Raw genomic sequence first — 19754 nt, 5'->3', positions numbered from 1 at the left:
TGCAAAGACAATCTTTGTGATATGGATATCTCTGACTAGTATAAAGACATAATTTATTATTTGCAAAACATGAAATCTCCATCAGAGTTAACAGATAACTAGAAAAGACCCCTCAAGTTGCAAGCTATAAGGTATGTTATAGTATAGGGTCAATTATGGTGGAGAAATATGGAAGGGATACTTTTGAAGTGTGTAGATAAAAATGAGTATAAAAAGGATCCTAAAATAAATGAATGAAGGTGTATGTGGTGGTCACTATATGGCTAAAACTATTGCTCATAAAATTGTTTGGGCTGGTTTTTGGTGGCCTACACTCTTCAAGGATGCTCATAACTTTGTGAAATTATGTGATACTTGTCAAAGATTCAGTGGGAAGTTGAAGTTTTATGGAAATCTACCCTTAAGACCTGTTGAGGTGCAAGCACCCTTCCAACAATGGGGAATTGATTTTATAGGCAAAATCACAAATAAGTCCCGTGGAGGTCATTCTTGGATCTTGGTGGCCACTGATTATTTCACCAAGTGGGTTGAGGCAGTACCTACTAAGAATGCAACAAGTAAGGTGGTGATTAATTTCATTTTAAATAATATTGTGACTAGATTTGGTTGTCCATTGAAGATAATAACTGATAATGCTATGTGTTTTAGATCTGATGAGTATAAAGAATTCTACAGGAAGTATGGCATTACAGAATACACATCATCACCCTACCACCCTCAAGGTAATGGTCAGGCTTAATATAGTAATAAGAGTTAATTGAAAATCATTAAGAGGATTTTGGGGGAAAACAAGAGGGCATGGGATTCAAAGTTGCCATTAGCCCTGTGGGATGATAGGGTTACTGTGAAAAGGCTAATGGATGTGCTCCATTTGATTTGGTCTATGGTATATAGGCTAGACTCCCACAAAAAAACCTAAAGGAGATTTATAAATTTGTTCAACTATATGAAGATGATATCATTGATGAGATGCAACTCAGAATGGATGATATATTGCAACTAAAAGAAACAAGGAGAGAATCTATTGTTCAAAATGCCAAGTTGCAATCACAAATGAATCATTTATATGACAAAAGAGCCAGTAATAGGAAATTTGAAATAGGTGACATGGTACTAATGTGGAATACTAGATTGGAAGATAAAGGAAAGTATGGTAAATTTGACCCAATCTGGCTTGGCCCATATAACATTTGTGATAAAAATGGAAAAGACTCATATTTTTTGAAAGATTTAATTAGAGGTATTCATGAATTGCCAGTTCATGGACAATTCTTGAAGAGATACTTTTCTTAAAAGTATATGTTTTCCATGAACAATAGTTTTAGGGCTCTTATTTTCTTGTACATTCTGTATATTTTGTAAATCCCTGTAAATAGTCTCTTTGTGCAGTTTGGTTTCTTGTTTCTTATTTCTGTGTGTTGCTTTGTGCTCTTTGAAAAAGTTGTCATCCCTGTACCAAGTATGTGGTCTGCTCTCCCAAAGATTCTGAATTCTTGCATAGACTCAAGTAGTTTATCATCCCCAGATAGAGCCACTATTTGTCTAATTTTTTACATATTAATTTTTCTTAGAATCATGGTGAAAAAATCAAATGTGAGTTCTTTTGTTAGGTCCTAGGGTTTTAAGATTTTGGTCTCATATTTTTGATATCTTTTAAAACCCTAGGTCTCGCCTTCTAAATCTTATTTTGGCGTGAAAGTCTTAACAGCAACTGAATATTCTTTCTTGCCTACGTCGAGGTCATGTTTGAGTCCTTTTGAAAAATATCATCCTACCGTTGGATCTTGTTAGAATCAACGGATGTCGCGTACTCGCTATAAAAATTTGCGAGGTTGTTTCCTATAGCGATGTAGCGACCATCGGAGAACTATGTCCTGGTGCTCAAAAGTGAAGTCTGACGCCGAAAGAACTATATTAATATGAAGGCATTATGGTCACATGCTATCTCCTAAGATTTTTTGTGTTAGAAAGGACGCACGAGGAGGAATTCGCAAATGGTGTCATTGGAATTGAAGTTTCTTTGATGACTCGCTAAGTTGCTATCAAAAAATCTATGCAACTTGCAGGTAGTGACTAGTCAGAAGGTTGTGATATCATTAGAAATTAAATAATATATATGTGTGCCAACATGTTAAGCTAGCTCAATGATAGCAACATCTTCGACCCACCCCCATGCATAGAACATATTAATGATTCTAAATCGTTAGATCAAGCATAAATTGACGATACTCACTAACTCGCTATAGAAAGATTTGCGAAAGTTATGTATAGCAAGGTAGCGAGTGAGTGACCCACCATTGTTCTCTTAAGGGTTGTATCAAATATCTACCACAGGATCAAAGCAAAATCAATGGTTATCGCTAGCTTGCTATAGAAAGGTGCTCGAAAGTTATGTATAGCGAGGTAGCGAGTTGATTACACGTGTCCTCAATCATCTGTGGGCCTAGTTTGAAATGCTAGCATTAGAGGAAAGCTAAAAATGGAGTTATTTTATTGGGTTGAGCACCAATGTGTTAAGAGGAAGTGTGGGTTAGCCCAATTTTCATTCCATAATCGTTGATCTTGTCTTGATCAATGGTTGGCGCTTACTCGCAATTTTAAGATGCAAGAAATTTAGGGAATGCAGGTAAGCGGTAATGCATGTGACCATCTTTTTTTCCATAAAGTTTGTTACTTTTTGAATTAGAACCACTCAATGTGGTGAAAATCGACGGATAAAATTTAAAGCTGATTGCAATTTGGAGGTAATAGTTACTAAGAGTTAAATATGGTGCAGAGCTCATTTGTGTGATTTCAATGCTCGAATATAATCTACGATCTTGCAATTATTTGAACTGTAGAATTGCAAGAAATTAATAAACCATAAAGAAATTTCAGAGCTAGGGCACATAAATTTTATCCAACGGTTCAGAGAGTTGCAACGGGAATTGCCAGAGAAGAAGTGAAAATTTAATGTTGCAGATGAAATTGCAATCAGATTTAGATATATTTTCATCTGATTTGACTTCTCCAGCAATTGTAAGGATGAGTTGAATGTTTTTGGAGGTGGTTGAAGCAATTTTTTTTTGGCAACTGCACAATGTTGAATTTCACAGCAAAGCAAATGTGGCGTGTTGAGATCAATTTTTTGAAGCCTCAGTACAGATTGTGATGATTTCTTGATATTCCTTCATGAGATATTTGCATATTTTAAGTGGATATATATCATATATTTTGGCATCATTTATGGTTTTCAAGTGCAGGTAGATGAGGAAGTTCAATTTCAACAACTCCAGATTGAAGACTCTTTTAGTGGGACACATGTCAAATTCAGATTAGAGACCCAGAAAGATTTTCTCTCCTATTTCCTTTTTTGCTTATTGTAAGGGTTCCAATTCTTTGAAGATTTTAGGTGGATTGTGAGGCCAATTTGGTTCCAATTTCCTGCATTTTCTCATAGTTGTGATACCAAATTTTCTCAATATTCTCCTATTATGAACAAGATATTATATTTCTTTTGAAGCATTCATATGTCACAGTCAGTTCTTTGTGTTTAAGAGTTAAAAGAGTTTTCCCTCACTTAGTTTATTAGGTTCATGTCTCTATTATCAGCTATTTCACCCATGAATGCTTGCATAAACATAGAAGATTAAGGGATTTTATCTGTTTTCCAGATTCAGGTGTATGCCTTTACAATGATACCATATAAAGAGTCTGAGGTCCACCCACCTAGGTCTAACAGTGCCTGAAGAAGAAGAAGGATTTATCCTTATAGTTGGCCCAAGACTAGAGTCAAGTGCATCCATTATAGGAATTTTCTAACCTTAGATGTATTGGTCTAGTTTCTTGGTTATTTCCAAAACTGTTAAATCAGACACCAACATAATCAATAATCAATACTTAATTCTAATGATCCACTATTTCATTATTGATTATAATTTGAAAATCTTTGCATCTTTCAATAAGAACTAAAGGTTACATTGTGAAATTTGTAAGCCTACTACATCATCAATTGGAAAAATAATCTGCAAGTCTATTCCCCTCTCTATATGTGTGAGAAGATGTTACCACATGAAGCTGATTGATAATGTCCCAAATTTATTACAGCACATACTTAATTTGCCAAGCTAAATACAACTTGATGGCAACCAGTCACTCGGTCAACACTACTCACTCAGTCATTACTACCATGCTCAGTCAGCGCACCACCACTTAATGCCTGATAAGCACTCAGTCATCACTGGCCTGAGTCACTTAGCAAGACACTATGATCGAGAAACTCAATCAACACTAGGCCCAAGTTCACTCAACAAACATTATGCCCGAGTGACTCGGAAAGAGCATCACCCTACCTTTCTCGGCAAGCATTGGAGCTCGGCAAGCACTAGAGCTTTTTAATGGCTAAAGCTCAGTAAGAGTGTATTGATTATAATTAAAGAATCACCTTCAATCTGGACCCATTAAAAATCCCCTTTCTTGGCAAGAAGTAAATCTAAAAATAGAGCTTCAGCCTTTGCTAAATTGTTGGTCTCACTTAATTTTGACAATTCACTAAATCATTATTAATCAGGAATTGTAAATCTTTGCATTTCTTGAAGAGATGATGGTTGCATTGTGAAATTAGTATACCTAGTACAACCTAAATTGGATAGATAATCTGTAACTTTGTTCCCCTCTCTATATGTGTGCGAAAATGTGACCTCATGAAGTTGATCAATTAAATTCCAAATTTGCTAAAGCACATACTCAAGTTGCCAAGAAGATGATTGTCTCTTGATGCAAGCTGATATTATAAATTGAGAATCACCTTCTATTTGCACATGATGAAAATTCCCTTTCTTGGCAAGAATTAATCCTGATAGTAATGACCGATCCTTAGCTATTTTATTAGTTCCTATGGGTTAGGGTTCCATTGTAATTGCAAGCACTTTACTAGTGCAATCTCTAATGCATGCTCCCAATCCTGATTGGCCTGGGTTCCCTCTAGATGCCCTATCAAAGTTGAGCTTGGAAAATCCAGACATAGGAAGTAGCCACTTAACTATAGACTTATCTATACTTGTTTGTAATCTTCTAGATGGGATAGATCCTAATGGAATAAATAATGATTTCCATTCTTGAATGATACCTCCATCCCAAGAAGTGATAACTAGATTAAATTTACATCTACTAACACTTGCATTAGCAACTTTTGAAATTGATTTTTCAATGATTTGGGGCACTCTAGCTAGGGATGATACTTCTTTTCTAAAGATCCTCTTATTTATTTCCCACCAAATTGCCCATATTACTAATGTAGGAGCACAATTCTGGATGCCTACAGATAAGGCATTAGGCTAAAGAAATGGCCAAGCCTAAAAGATGTCCCAAATGTTATTTTGTAATGGAGTAGAGTAATTTAATTTCTTTAGGATAAACATCCAATATTGATATGAAAAATGACATCTTACAAAAAGATGATCAACTGACTCATACTCTTCTTCACATAAAACACATTTAAAAGGAGGAGCAATACTTAACCTATCCAACTGATCACTTGTTAGAATTGTGTGTTTAATTGCTAGCCATGCAAAGCACCCAGCCTTAGGTAACACTACCTTGTTCCAATAGAACATGAAAGCTTGAGAAGGGGATTTTTTTGAATCGACTTGTTGGAGAAGTTTATATCCTTCCTTAATTGAATAATTACCATTCTTAGCTAGAATCCACAATAATTGATCCTCATTCTTTGACACAAAAGCCCATCTTTTTGAAAAAATAGATTGAAGCCACTATTTACACTGAGTATCTAAAGGGAGCTAATCTGGATCTTTCCATATTACTTTCCCTAAAAAAATACATACTGCATCCATAAAGTGAACAACAAGATTACCCCACTCTACTTTTGTAACTGCCACAATTTTTTGAATGTTTGGCATAGCAATTAAAGGAGGTTGCCCATTCAGGGAATCACCCCAAAAATTGATTTTAACACCACAATTTAATTATGAGGAAATGTACTTAAGAACAATGTCTGTAGATGCAATCATGAAATCCCAAGTACCAAACCCCTTAGGAGGATCTAACGTGGAAAATATTCTGTGTGGATCGTTATCATCTAAGTATTTCTATTGCATTATTTGACACCATGCTAATTGTGATTTAGTGTACATATGCCAAACCAACTTACCTCCAAGCATTTTATTCCTTATTATCAAATCATGAATTCTAGCCCCTCCTAAAGCAGGAATATTTGCCATGTCTTGGAGAGAAATAAGTGGAATTTTCTTTTCATTTGTCAAATTTCCAACCTACAAAAAACACCTAATAAGTTTTTGAATTTTCAAAATGATTGACGACGATGCTTGCATGACTGCCAAGTAGTAGTTTGGGATTACAGAAAGAATTGACTTAATAAGCAAGATGCTGATTGATAATGACAACCATCTTACTTTCCAGGAGATAATTTTTCTCTTAATTCTTTGGAAGACACCATCCCAAAAGCTTTTCCTATTGGATCCCATAAAAAAAGGAATCCCAAGATAGGTGGAAGGAAAGAAATCCTCAGAAAACCCCAGAATTTGCACTATCTTGTATAATATAACTTTGTATGTATTAAATAATTATTTTTTTTGACTTTTGAGGATTTATTTTGTACGCTGAAACTTTTGAATATTGGTTTAAAGTTTTCTTTATCTGCTCAACCTCTTAAACTAGAGAAGTACCAAACATTAATGTGTCATCAGCAAATAAAGAATGTGTGATGGAAATTGAAGTGCCCTCAATTTTTTCTCCTTTCCACTTGTTAGATAAATGATGGTGCTTAATAGTCTTGCTAAGAGCTTCAACCATGATGATAAATAAAGCGGATGAAAGAGGATCACCTTGCCGAACACCATGCATGGAAGGAAAGAAGCCTAACGCTGATCCATTAATAATAACTGAAAACCAACCCCCAAATTGCATACTTTAATCCACTTACACCAATGTTTAGAGAAACTCATTTTTTGGAGAACTTGAAAAAGAAATTTCTAGCAAACTCTATCATATGCCTTTTGCATCTCTAACTTGATAACAAAGTTGGAGGACATATTACTATTGACAGAATGAAGGACTTCGTGAGCTACCATTGCACCCTCCATTGTTTCTCTACTGAGAACAAAGGCACCTTGTTTGGGAGAAATTATGAGTGGGAGGATTTTTTGAAGTTGTAAATAAATAGCTTTAGTGATGATTTTGTATGTCGAATTGCAAAGTGAGATTGGGTGGAAATCTGCAAAAGTTTTGGGCTCCTTGGTTTGTGGAATGATTGCAATATTTGTAGAGTTGAAATATTTTAGCATAGATTTAAATTTTCTAGATTCCTCAATGGTTGCTAAAATATCCCAACCAATAAACTCCCAACAACTTTGAAAGAAGAGAGCAGTAAAACCATCTAGCCCTGGAGCTTTGTCTGGAGGGAAGCAGAAGACTAGTTCTTGGACTTCTTGAATGGTGAACAAGGACATAAGCTTATTATTCTCCATGGGGGATACCATTATAGGTATATGCTGAATGAAATCCTCAACTTAAGAAGGCAAGGGTGATGAATGTTCCGCTGGTGCAAGAAGATTCTCAAAGAACTTGACACCTTCATCTCTAATTTGCTGAGCATTAGTTAAAATAGTACCTGATTCAGAATCCATAATTTAAAAAATTGATTTAGCTGCCTATTTTTATTGGGAAAAATCATGGAATAATTTTGTGTTTTTATCTCCTTGTTGTAACCATACTTCCCTAGACTTTTGTCTCTAATATCCTTCCTCCCTACTACACAATTCCTCCCATTCATGTTGAAGATCTTTTTGCTTAACATAAGTATCATTATCCATCCCATACTAAATTATGGAGCAATAAATTTCCTCTAGTTGCAATTTGATAATCGCTTTTTGCTTGAAAACATTCTTAAAAAATTGATGATCCCAAATTTTGATTTGCTCTTTGACATGTTAATTCAATTTGTTGGCAAATTGATGCATTTTAGACCCAAGAACAAAAGGAGCAATAATCCACCATTGTTTTAGCAATGGAAGAAAGTTTGGGTGACACAACCACGTACTTTCAAATTTAAAAGATGAATTATGTTGAGTATGATCTAGAGATGTAGATCGATCAATGCTTATGGAAATTGGAAAATGATTAGAGTTTGGCGAAGACAATATCTTTGAGTGAATGTGAAAATTACCTAATTTCCATCCATGAGAGAGAAGGAACCTATCCAATCTAACTGCAATTTGTGCAAAACTAGCCCTCCTATTTGTCCATGTAAACTTACCATTAGAAGGTTGAATATCCATTAAATCATTGTTCTCAACAAATTGAGTGAAATCCTGAATGGTTTTAATGGGTGGAAAAATGCCACCAACTTTCTCATTTTGATTCAAGATTGCATTAAAATCACCCCCAAGAATAACTTGGTGAGAATTTTGAAGTTGAATTAACACTGATAATTTATCCCAAATTTTCAACTTGTCTTGAGTAGAGGTAGGACCATAAACATTAATCAAAGTAAAAGAAACATCAAACTTTGACACTTGCAGTATTTGCCAATTTGCGTGTTGCTGAATAAGATGTCCCTATATTGTTAATGGATTCCATTGAACATCAAGACCACCAGAAGCTCTGATGCTAGGAGAGTGCACTGAGGACCACCTTGGCCATTTGGCCATGGTTTTTTGAAATGTATCTTGTGAAATTTTTGTCTCCTGTAACAACACAATATCAGCTTTCCTGGATTCAATAAACTGGTGAATCCTGCTTCTCTTGTTAGAGACATTTATGCCTCTAACATTCCATGAGATAATTTTCATAGTTGACGAGGAGAACAAATTTTTTCTCCTTCTCACTCGCTTGTTAACAACAAATTTTTCATCTACTATGGTCTATATACTTGAAGCAATCTCAATTTTGGTCTTTGATCCCTTAGGATGCCCTCTTGATTTGGGTGTCTTGTAAGTCTGTAATCAAAGAGAGGGAGATTAAACAATTGAGAAAGTTTGATGAAGATCAAAAATATTTGGATTATTTTGAGATTGAGATTTAGATTGATCCTTGCAAGTCTTAGTTTCCCTCAAAATTGTCTCTTCAAGTTGAAAGTTTGAATTAATTGCCACTTGTTGAAAAATGCAATCCTCGACACCTAATGGGTCCTGATCAAAGCACGATTCTATAAATGAAACCTTTTTCTCCACTTGACATGTAGTTTCTACAAGTTCTACAATCTTACAACTAGAAGCTTTCTTCAGGATGATTTGACTATTCCAATACTAAAATTCTTTGAGAAACACATCAATATCATCATTTTCCTAATTTTCTATATTGAATCCTTCTTCCTCTACTATACCAAATATTATATTATTATCAATTGTAGATACAATCTAATCTCTAATTTGAAGAGTTTTCCAATCAGCATACTGGCACTTAGAAAGAACATTACTTGTTTTGTAACAAACTAGTGGCAATTTAGAATGTGGTTGCTCCAAGCCATCCAAATTTGAGTAATGTAAAGAAGGATTTAGTGATAGGAGATCATGAAAAACCTTCAGCCTAGCTAACAAGCATTGGATGAAAGGCAAGACCAACTATAGGAACATAGAGAGTTTGATTGATGTGGAAGAAACCAGACTCTAGTTTTCTACTAGAAGAGAGACAAACTAAGAAGAAGCCATAATATCCATATTATAGGTCACATTTGAATGAACTTTGTGTAAACATAAATTAGGGTCCATTTTATAATCTGGGCAGATTTCCTATATGTCTTGAACTGAATGTTGCCATTGAGTATTAAAATGACCTAGTCTATCTTGAAACTTATGAATTGTTTGCTCATTTTGAATTGCGATTGACTGATCCCATAAACCCCACTGAGAATTTATAGCCAAATGAGAAGGAAGTGGCTGCCACATATCAAACAACAAACAAACTCTCACTTCCAAATGTGGGCGATCATAAGGTATAAAGTCATGTTTGAGGAAGATTCCCAACTTGTTTGCAAAGATTTCGATAATTTGAGGGTCCCTGTACTTGAGAGGTAAAGAGGGAAAGGAAATCCAGTGTGGTATAAAGGAGATTTTGAGAGATTGAGGTTTAAAGTTAGGAATCCAAATCATAGTAAAAAGCCTAGACCCACAACAAAACCAACCTTTTTGCTTGTGCACCAGATCTCTAGATGCTTTTGAATCAAGAATAGCTACAAAACACTTTGATTTTGAATCAATATAGAAAATGTCCCTTAACTCTAGCCAAGACCAAAAATCCCAATCTTTAATGGTAGAAAAGATCAGAGAGTTAGAAGAAAACTTACCAATTAAAGCAGTTTGCCGAAGCAAATCTATAGAGTTTTGTAGTATATGACCTAGAAGTGTGATCATCAACCTATCTATAGATTGTACATGAGAATCATATGAATTGGGGTTGACCACCTACTTCTTTCTCCATACTTGGTGAGTTTTAGTTGGTTTGAAGGGGGCCCTAGATGGATCCTGAGTAAAATTTTCAAGAACGGAGGTAGCAGGAATTGATTTAGAGCCTTCCATAGCATGGGATTCATCATGAGAAACATGGGGCTGATCTGTAGAGAGATTCACTATTTCCTGACCTAAATTGTTTGCCTTGGCTATGTCCAACTGAGGTTGATATGGGGGACCTAGAGGAAACCCTTGATAGATATCAAAAATAGGTTGTTTGTCTTCACGATGTCGATTAGGAATTTCATTAAATCCATTCTTTTAGCTTTGATTTGATTGACCCCTATTCAATGGAAACTTGCATTTTTAATCATCCTATGAAAAAGGTTGTTTAAGTTATTTTGAAGCCTGCTTTAATGATTCTCCTTTTTCAAAGGTCGAGTTGTACCCATGTCGCAATTTTTTTGAAAACTCCTACTGTCAGAGATCATGAACTTGAGGATTAACAAAGAAAGGTTTAGCTAGTTAGACCACCATTTTCCCTCATAATATTGAGTTTTCCCCTGAATAGAAATGAGTTTCCCTAAAATGGTAGCATTGGAATTGCAAATTATCATGCTCCTTCGTAGCTGGCTGCACAATGGGGGTTGAGGAAAAAATACTAGAAAGGATATATAGATACGGTTGTTGTCGATTTTTGAAAACCCTAGATTTCTTGTATTCCCTTTGAATATTAACCCTTGGATGAAGATATGTTCACACACCCACTTATGTATTTGCTTGCAAGCTTGAGCTCGCACTTACGTTAGCACCTGCATTTGCTCTTAGCTTTGCCCTTATGCCAACACCTGCACCTGCTATCACCTTTGCCTTCGGCTTTGCCTTCACCATCTCCACCTTGAGAGGCCCTTTTTGTTATAAGTATTATTATTATTATTATTTCTATTTATTCATTCAGTTTTTCCTACTCTTGTAGGTTTATGTTTTACTTATTGGTTTTTAAATCAATTTTTTTTGTCCGCCTCAGTTTTTGTACCCGTTTCCTCCTCTTTCTCTTTTAAGCCCCCTTGGTCTGGCTTGATCTACATGTTATTTCATTCTTACATTCTCTCATCCTAATGATGATCATGGAATGTGATCTAAAATGTTGATGCTAAGAAAAATGCACAAATCCAGAAACAAAATTTACATCGATATAAAAGACTTTAAAAATGCCAAGGAAATGTGGGATTAACTATAGACCATCTATGGAGGAGACACAAATATCTTGAGCGAAAAATTAAAAGGCTTGTGAGATAAGTTTGATGAATTGAGAATGATGGAAGGTGAGAAAATTGGTTATTATTGTGGAAGAACCAAAGAGGTTATTAATGCCATAAGAGGAGAAAATGAAAATATTAATGATGAGACAGTGATCAATACAATATTGAGAACTCTACTTCCTATTTATTCTATTAGGGTTTCTACAATACAAGAATTGAGATGTACTCTTGGTAATAACCTAACTTTAGAAGGTGTAATTGGCAAGCTTACTACTTTTGAAAAGTCAAATTTTGATAACTTCACTCCTACCACTGTTGAGTCTTCTTGTAAATGATAATTAGTTCTTATTAAGAAAGGAAAAGGAAAATTTGTGAAAAGTGGAAGTGACGTTTCTAATGATGAACTTGATAAGATTGAAGCATTGATGGCTAGATGACTTCCAAAAGGCAGAGGAAAATACAAAGGTAAAATTCCTATAATTTATTTTTTATGTAATAAAGTTGGTCATATTACTGCAAGATGTCCTAATAGAGAAGACAAGGATGAAAGAAGAGAAAATAAGTATAAAGGTAGAAGAGATGATAGAGACAATAGAATAAACAAGACTACAAAGATAAAGGTAAGAAATCACATTACTTTATTGAAGAAGAAACTGATAATGAATCTAAAAGTAGTGATGAAGAAGTTATGTATGTTGCTATGAAAGAAGATTCTAATGAAGTTGAGAAAACTATATGTATATGGTATATTCGGGTATTCATGAAACTTTAGTGCAGAGTACAAATAAAATGATAATGAACTATACTAAACCCAAGAAATCATTGTCAAAATGTAAACTCTATGAACATCCCATGTTTCTCTAACTACAACCACTAAGAATGCTCTCAAACCAGCACCTCATTGACAGTTCTAGAATGACACTATGCTTAAAAAATAGATCTACCAGTATGTATACAAGATCTAATATGAAAATGTAGATTATATGCGAGTAACAACTCTTAGAATACTATCAAAATGGACATGCAATGAGCTAAATATGTGTTAAAATGATACTAAATAACATGAAAACAAAGCTAAAATGCTATCAAAATGACATAAACTTTCTAGAATAACAATGTTAATATGCTCACTAGGAAAACTCTAAATATGCCTATAATGTAGATGCCTAAAACTTTTGTCCTTTTGCTCTTGAATTCTCCTTCTATTTATAGGATTTTAGAAGGGGTTGGGGTAAGAATCTGGGTTTTACCTTTGACTGGTGAATGGATATGAAATTGAAAATATCTCATAAGAGATAAGAGGAAGAGTCCAAAAGACTTGATTTTGAGGATAAATGAGGATTTTTCCAATTCTTTTAAATGTAAAAGGAGGATTTTCATTTTTGTGAGGATAAATGGATTTATTGATTTAATAAGAGTTCCATTTATTTTCAAAAGTTTGTCTTTTACCTTCTCCCTTTTGAATTTTATTTTATGATTTTGAATTTTTTTCTCCTCTTTTTGAAGTTGGTTTATGTCTTATTAATTTGATAGGTAATTTAATCGATTAATGACCTAATGTAACCCTTGATTTGAAAGTTTGTTATCTTCCTCTCAATTTGTGTTGTTAGATCAAGTTTTGCAATGTTTTAAATCTTTGCCAATTTTTAGGCGTCTACACCATATTAATCTCATATGTGGGTAAAGGTGATAGATGGATAATTGATAGTGGTTGTTTACATCACATGACTGGTGATAAAAGTAAATTTGAAAGCATGGAAACATACATAGGTAGTTGTGTTAAGTTTGGTAATGATGCACCATATCTTGTGAAAGGTAAAAGATCAATACAATTATCTAATAAGATCAAGTGTGACAATGTTTATTGGGTTAAAGGACTTAAATATAACTTGTTGAGTGTTTTACAGTTGAACAAATCAGGATACAGTGTTGAATTTCATCACGAGAAGGCCAAGATATTTGATGTTATTGGTGAACTAATTAGAAGTGGTGATCAAACAAGAGGTAACTTTTTCTATCTTAATTTATTTGATGAGACATATTTTTTTGCATAGTATGAAGATATATGATTATGGCATAAGAGGTTATTTCATGTGAACTTTGATAATTTAGTAAGCATTGGTTATTTTGGAGTTAGTTCATACTGACCTTTGTGGACCTATTAAAGTGCAAAGCTATTGTGGAGACAAATATTTCATTCTATTTATTGATCACTATTCTAGGATGATGAGTATGATATTTCTTAAAGAAAACTTTGATGTTTTTCCATTGTTTAGGAAATATTTGGCCAGGGTTGGAAAGGAAATAGGTAAGAGTCTAAAGTGCTTGAGATTATATAGAGAAGGAGAATTCATCTCTAACGAATTCAATGTATTCCCCAATGACAGAGGAGTCAAAATGAAGATGTCAGCACCTAGGACCCCTCCCCAAAACGGAATAGTTGAATGGAGTTCAATAAATCAATCATTGGCTATGCTAGAACCTTGATGATAGAGAAGAATGTGTCACAAAAATATAGGAGAGAAACTATGAGTACAACATTTTATACTTTGAACATAGTACAAGTCAAAAAAGGTAATGTTACACCCTTTCAGTTGTGGTATGGATATGCACCTAATCTAAACTATTTTAAAGTAATGATGAGGGAATATTCCTAGGATATTCAACTAAGAGAAAAGCTTATAAATGTTTGAACTCTAACACTAACAAAGTTCTGGAAAGTGCAAGTGTAAAAGTTGGTGAATATGCAGAAATGAATGAAGTTGAATTCAAGACAAAATTTTAAGACTATAACATATTCATATATGTGAATGAAGGTGCTCCCTACTCTTGATATCAATTAACAAAATATTGAATGCACTTTTGAATGCTAACCACCTCTAACTCCATTTCATCATAAAAACTAGGGAGTCTCTTACTCAACCTCAACAAAATTCACCATTTCTTCACCCTCTACATTATCTTAGGAATATAATCATAATTTATGATCATATCTTCTTCAATGTTAAACCTATGGTCATGTCCTACAATAAAAGACTTTATTTACTCATCGAGATCATACTACCTTGCTTTGTTACTTTGGAATCCAAAGTTATTCATAATATGCTCCTGCACTTCTTTTATATTTAAATATCCTATTATGAAACCATAAAACTTAATGAAGTGGGGCATATGATTCCCCTTTCCCCTAGGTCTTGCAATGTCCCTCGCTATCCACAATAGTTTTGAAATGAATTTCAAAATACCTACCCTCTTAGACACAAATTGGGGTAGTCTTTGAGGTTGCTTATTACATCCATATAACCTTATTAATTTAAATTAAGATTTGCATACATGATGGAAAAAATTGAATTCATAATTGTTATTAGACAAGTATTCTTTGGGTCTCAACATTATCTTGATTTGTTTGGGAATCCTGGTAATTGATCCTCTAAGCAACCTAGTAATCCATACAACAAACACATCCCTAAATAATTTATAATCTCCTTTCCTGCCATGGTTATCCTAGACTTTACACCATATATGAATGGGAAATGGGTTACCTTGGTCATTAATTGTGGTCAACTTCAAGGAATTCCTAAATTGGTCAGCATTTTGAAACAATAGCAAATGACATAGAAAAGAATACTTTTTGAAAGATTTGGTTGTTGTCCATTTGGCTAATTGTATATGGAGTGTTCTCTCAATATCAAAGTCAAAAACTAGGTAAGAGTGAGGGTTTTGAATCCTCATAGAAATGTACATGTAATCAAGATGAATTTTTTCCTTTGAATCTTCTCCAAACAACTAGGTTCAACCATAATAGGTAGTCTTGAAGGAACCTGTTGTCACAAAAGCTTGCACCCTTGTCCAAAGTTTTTACCTAAGGAAAACCTTGTGAAACATGGAAACAACCTCCAAGTTGTGGGACTTGAACTATGAGGTTGAATCTTCAGAGAAGCCAACTTCCTCTACTATCAGGATGCACTTACACTACTCTTGAAGAGAAAAGAGAGAAGGAATACATGAAAGTAACTACCTAATCTATTCTAAGGAGGTGATGCACCAAAATAAGATGTTCAGACTAATCTATACTCATACATGAATAATATAATTATCATGACAATCTAAAGATATATAGATTCAAACTTTCTTTAATCTATTAGCTACATACAGATCAAACAACCAAATGAGTGACACAAGGAAAAAATTCACTTTTTATCATTCATAGGCCAAAAGAGATACAAAAATGTAGATTATAGATATCTACAATACATCAAAGAGAGGTAGACAAAGCTTGCACAATATATTAGTGTCTAAAGGAGATAAGACAGGATATCATATAATTCAAAGGCAAAGAGGGAATTTATAGTAGCATGCCAGGGCAATACTAGAGAAACAAAGAAGATTTGACCCTAAGAAAGAGTACAACATCTGCTTTTATAGTGTAAGCATAACTTAGATAGTTTCCACCCTAAGATAAAATTCAACCACTACATTCAAATTTACATAGAATAATTACTACAAAAATTGGAAAAGATCTGATCATAGTGCAAATCTAGATGCGAGAAGATCATTTATCCACCAAACAATCTCTAAGAGGACAAGAACGATGGTCATTAACCTTTTGACTGAGTAGATTGATCAATAGGCGGTGATGGAGTGTTTTTTTCCATTTATTAGGCTTGGGGAATGATAAAAGTGGTTGTAGGAGATTGAAAAGATTGGATCTATCATCAAAGAGCTACTTCCCCTATCATCAACTTGCCAAATCAGATGGAAAGCATACGTCAACCATATTCAATTCTCACTCTATACCTTTCCTGCTACTTGATTGGTTGGGAGTTCCTCTATGTCCATCTTGGTAGGTGAAACTCTTTTTATGTTTTGGTCAACACTGAACTCACAATCCTACGAGCATCAACTGTGGTCAAAACCCTTTATATTACCTTTTTTTCATAACCCTAACTTCTACGATCTTATGATCACCAACACCTCGTAGCATCAAGCCCATCTTTCATTCTCTTTACGATTCTTCGACAACAACAAGATCCTATGATCTCATGATAGAATGGTGGCTCTTAACAACCTTGGCATAAGGTCACGGTACCACTATTCTTTCCTTATGATGTCACAAGCATGGTTGATTTAACCTTTATGATCTTACAGTCATAGTCCATCATGATATCACTAGCCATGGAAATAACCCTTGCAATCCTATGATTGCAGTTTGACTATCTTTTATTGTGACCTCAAGAGGCATCCTCACTTGTGCTTTCAACCTTACAACTCTAAGATCATACAACCAACCTTCCCCTTCATAGCATTGGCAACCTAGGAATTCAACCTCGTGATCTTATGATCTTTGACCCTCATGGAGTCAAAACACATCCTTATGGCACCTGCAATCTTACAATCTCTTACTGTCATAACATTGGGCAAGACCTTTTTTCGCTTACGATCTCTCGACTATCTACGATGACACGACAACCTAACCATCTCGACCAATAAGAGCCTTGTAGCATCTTATCACTTCTTGATTCACCTGACAATCCTCTGATACATGAGCTATCATAAGATCGAGACCATACCATCTTATCGTGGTTTTGGGATTTAAAATAAAATATGAATTTGAATCTTGTGACTATTGGGTGGGTTTAAATATATTGAAATCAATCCTTGGCAGGAAGGCACTTTTGGCCAACATTTCTGGTGACTCGAGGGGGATGCAACCCTGCTTGGCATATGACCAATGACCATTAAAGGATCCATTGGACTACAAAGTATCTAAAACCATGAAAACTCATCAAATTCATCACTTCTACTATATTATGAGCCATAAAAACATGCCCTTCTACCTCTGTAACTCTACAAAATTGGAACTAAAACTCTCTGCAACAAAACATAGGCTCGACACTTCTTGGAAAATAGGAAAAATAGGAAGCAACTACTCTAACTATGTACAATAAATCTCATATTTTTCTCAAAATTAGGGCTTGAGATATATTCCATTTATTGGAATAGGTAGAATTTCACCGTCAGGTTTACTTAACAAGAAAGCATTGGCTTGTTTACAACTGATAATCACATAGGGACCACTCCATAAGGCATCAAATTTTGAGTGTCTTCCTACTTTTTTTTCTACATGTGTCCCATTTGAGAACAAGATCACCTTTCTTGAAATTTCCAACCTTAGCCTTCTTATCAAAGCTCCTCTTCATCTATTGATGATGTATTTCTAAGGTTTGTGCAGCCTGATTTCTTTTCTCCTCTAGCTCTATCAAATCTTCCATTCTTATAGACATAGCATCATTTTCAATTAGTTCCAACTGATGAGCTAGCTCTAGGGATGGAAGCTCCAATGAAATAAGAAGTCTAGCTTCCCTACCATATACTAACATGAATGGAGAATTTCGAATAGCCCTCTTAGGCATTATTTTAATAGCCCATAGGGTTGTCCTCAATTTTTGCTGCCAACATCTTTGGTTGTCCTCAATAGTCCTCTTGATGATTTTGATCAAATTCTTACTGGATGACTTGGCCAAACCATTATCTTGAGGGTAGTAATTGGAAGATGTGCTCAAGTAAATGCCATGGTCAATTGCGTATGCACAAATTTGAGCTCCTACAAATGATTTTGCATTGTTTGATATTATGGTGGAAGGAGCACAAAATTTGGTAACAATTCCATTAAGGAATTCCACAACTAAAGCCTCTGTAGAATCCTTTAAGGCTACTGCCTTTTTCCACCTTGTAAAGTAACCTGTTGCATCCAAAATCCACCTATGACTAGAGCTCTAGAAGGAAGATTAATAGGACCAATAAAATCGAATCCCCACTGAGCAAAAGGCTAATTAACTTGGATGGGGTGAAGTGGAAGGGCTCCAAGTCTCTATTTACCTGAGAAGAAAGCACAATTTTCACACTTCCTTAAATGTTTGTGGTAGTCATGGAACAAGGATAGCCAGTAGTAAATGACTCTCATGATCTTCATTTCAGTGGTTCTTTCTAAAAAGTAGCCACCATTAGGACCATCATGAAGCTCTTTAATCATTCTCTCTACTTGATCTGCACCAATACATCTTAACAAAGCTCCATTGAAGTCCTTCCTAAGAAAGAAGACCATCAACTATAGCATAGAGGATTGACTGCAATCTGAATTGTCTCTGTTTGGCTTTATCCAACCCTTGAGGATATCTATTCCCAGCTAAGAAGGTCTTCATGTCATCTATCCAACTCCTTGGATTATCATTCCTCACCTCCTTCTATTCTGCCAACACCAAGACAACTTCCTCATAAGGTTCGCGAGATGAGATCATCTATTTGCACAACCCTTTCCCTCTTACTAGTTTAGTAATCAGGATGTCCCATCATACTCCATCACCTTAGTGATCTAGCTTGCTCTTTTCTCACTAATGTCTCTACTCAATGAGAAATCTTTCACACTGGCATGGGGCACTAGAAAATGGATTTTGTTATGAGATAGAAGGTGTCTAAATTTCTTCAAAGCTCTTATGACTGCAAGGGACTTCTTTTCCACATAGTTGTACTTATTTTCATACTCCTTCAACCCTTCACTAAATAAAGCAATAGGCTTTTCTTCATCCTTATAATTCAATTGAGTCAAAACAAAAAAAATACTTGATTCACCACCCAAGGTGTAAAGAATGAAATCCTTCTCAAAGTTTGGATTAATGAGAGTAGGGGATGAAGCTATGGCTGCTTTGATCTCTGTAAAACTTTCTTTCCCTTTACCAAAGACCATATTTTTTCTAAGCATAGATGTAAGAGGTTTCACCATGGTAGCTAAATTAGGAATAAATCTCCTCACAAAAATTTATTCTATCGAGAAATCTTTGTAGAACTTTCTTGTGACTAGGAAGGGGAAGAGAAAGTCTGGCTTTGGTTCTCTCTAGATCCCTTAGATACAATGTGTCCTAATAATTTCCCTTTATTAGTAACAAAGACACACTTTCTTAGATTCAAAGATACTCCATACTCTCTACATCTTATAAACACTTGTCTAAGATGACCAAAATGCTCTGCTACATCTTTTGTATACTGTGATATCATCAAGGTAGATCAACACAAACCTTTCAATCATGTTTTT

The sequence above is a fragment of the Cupressus sempervirens genome, chromosome 4, assembly GCF_028749045.1.
Source record: "Cupressus sempervirens isolate cs-2001-9-10 chromosome 4, ASM2874904v1, whole genome shotgun sequence".
Taxonomy (NCBI): domain Eukaryota; kingdom Viridiplantae; phylum Streptophyta; class Pinopsida; order Cupressales; family Cupressaceae; genus Cupressus; species Cupressus sempervirens.
This window is presented reverse-complemented; position numbering follows the sequence as displayed.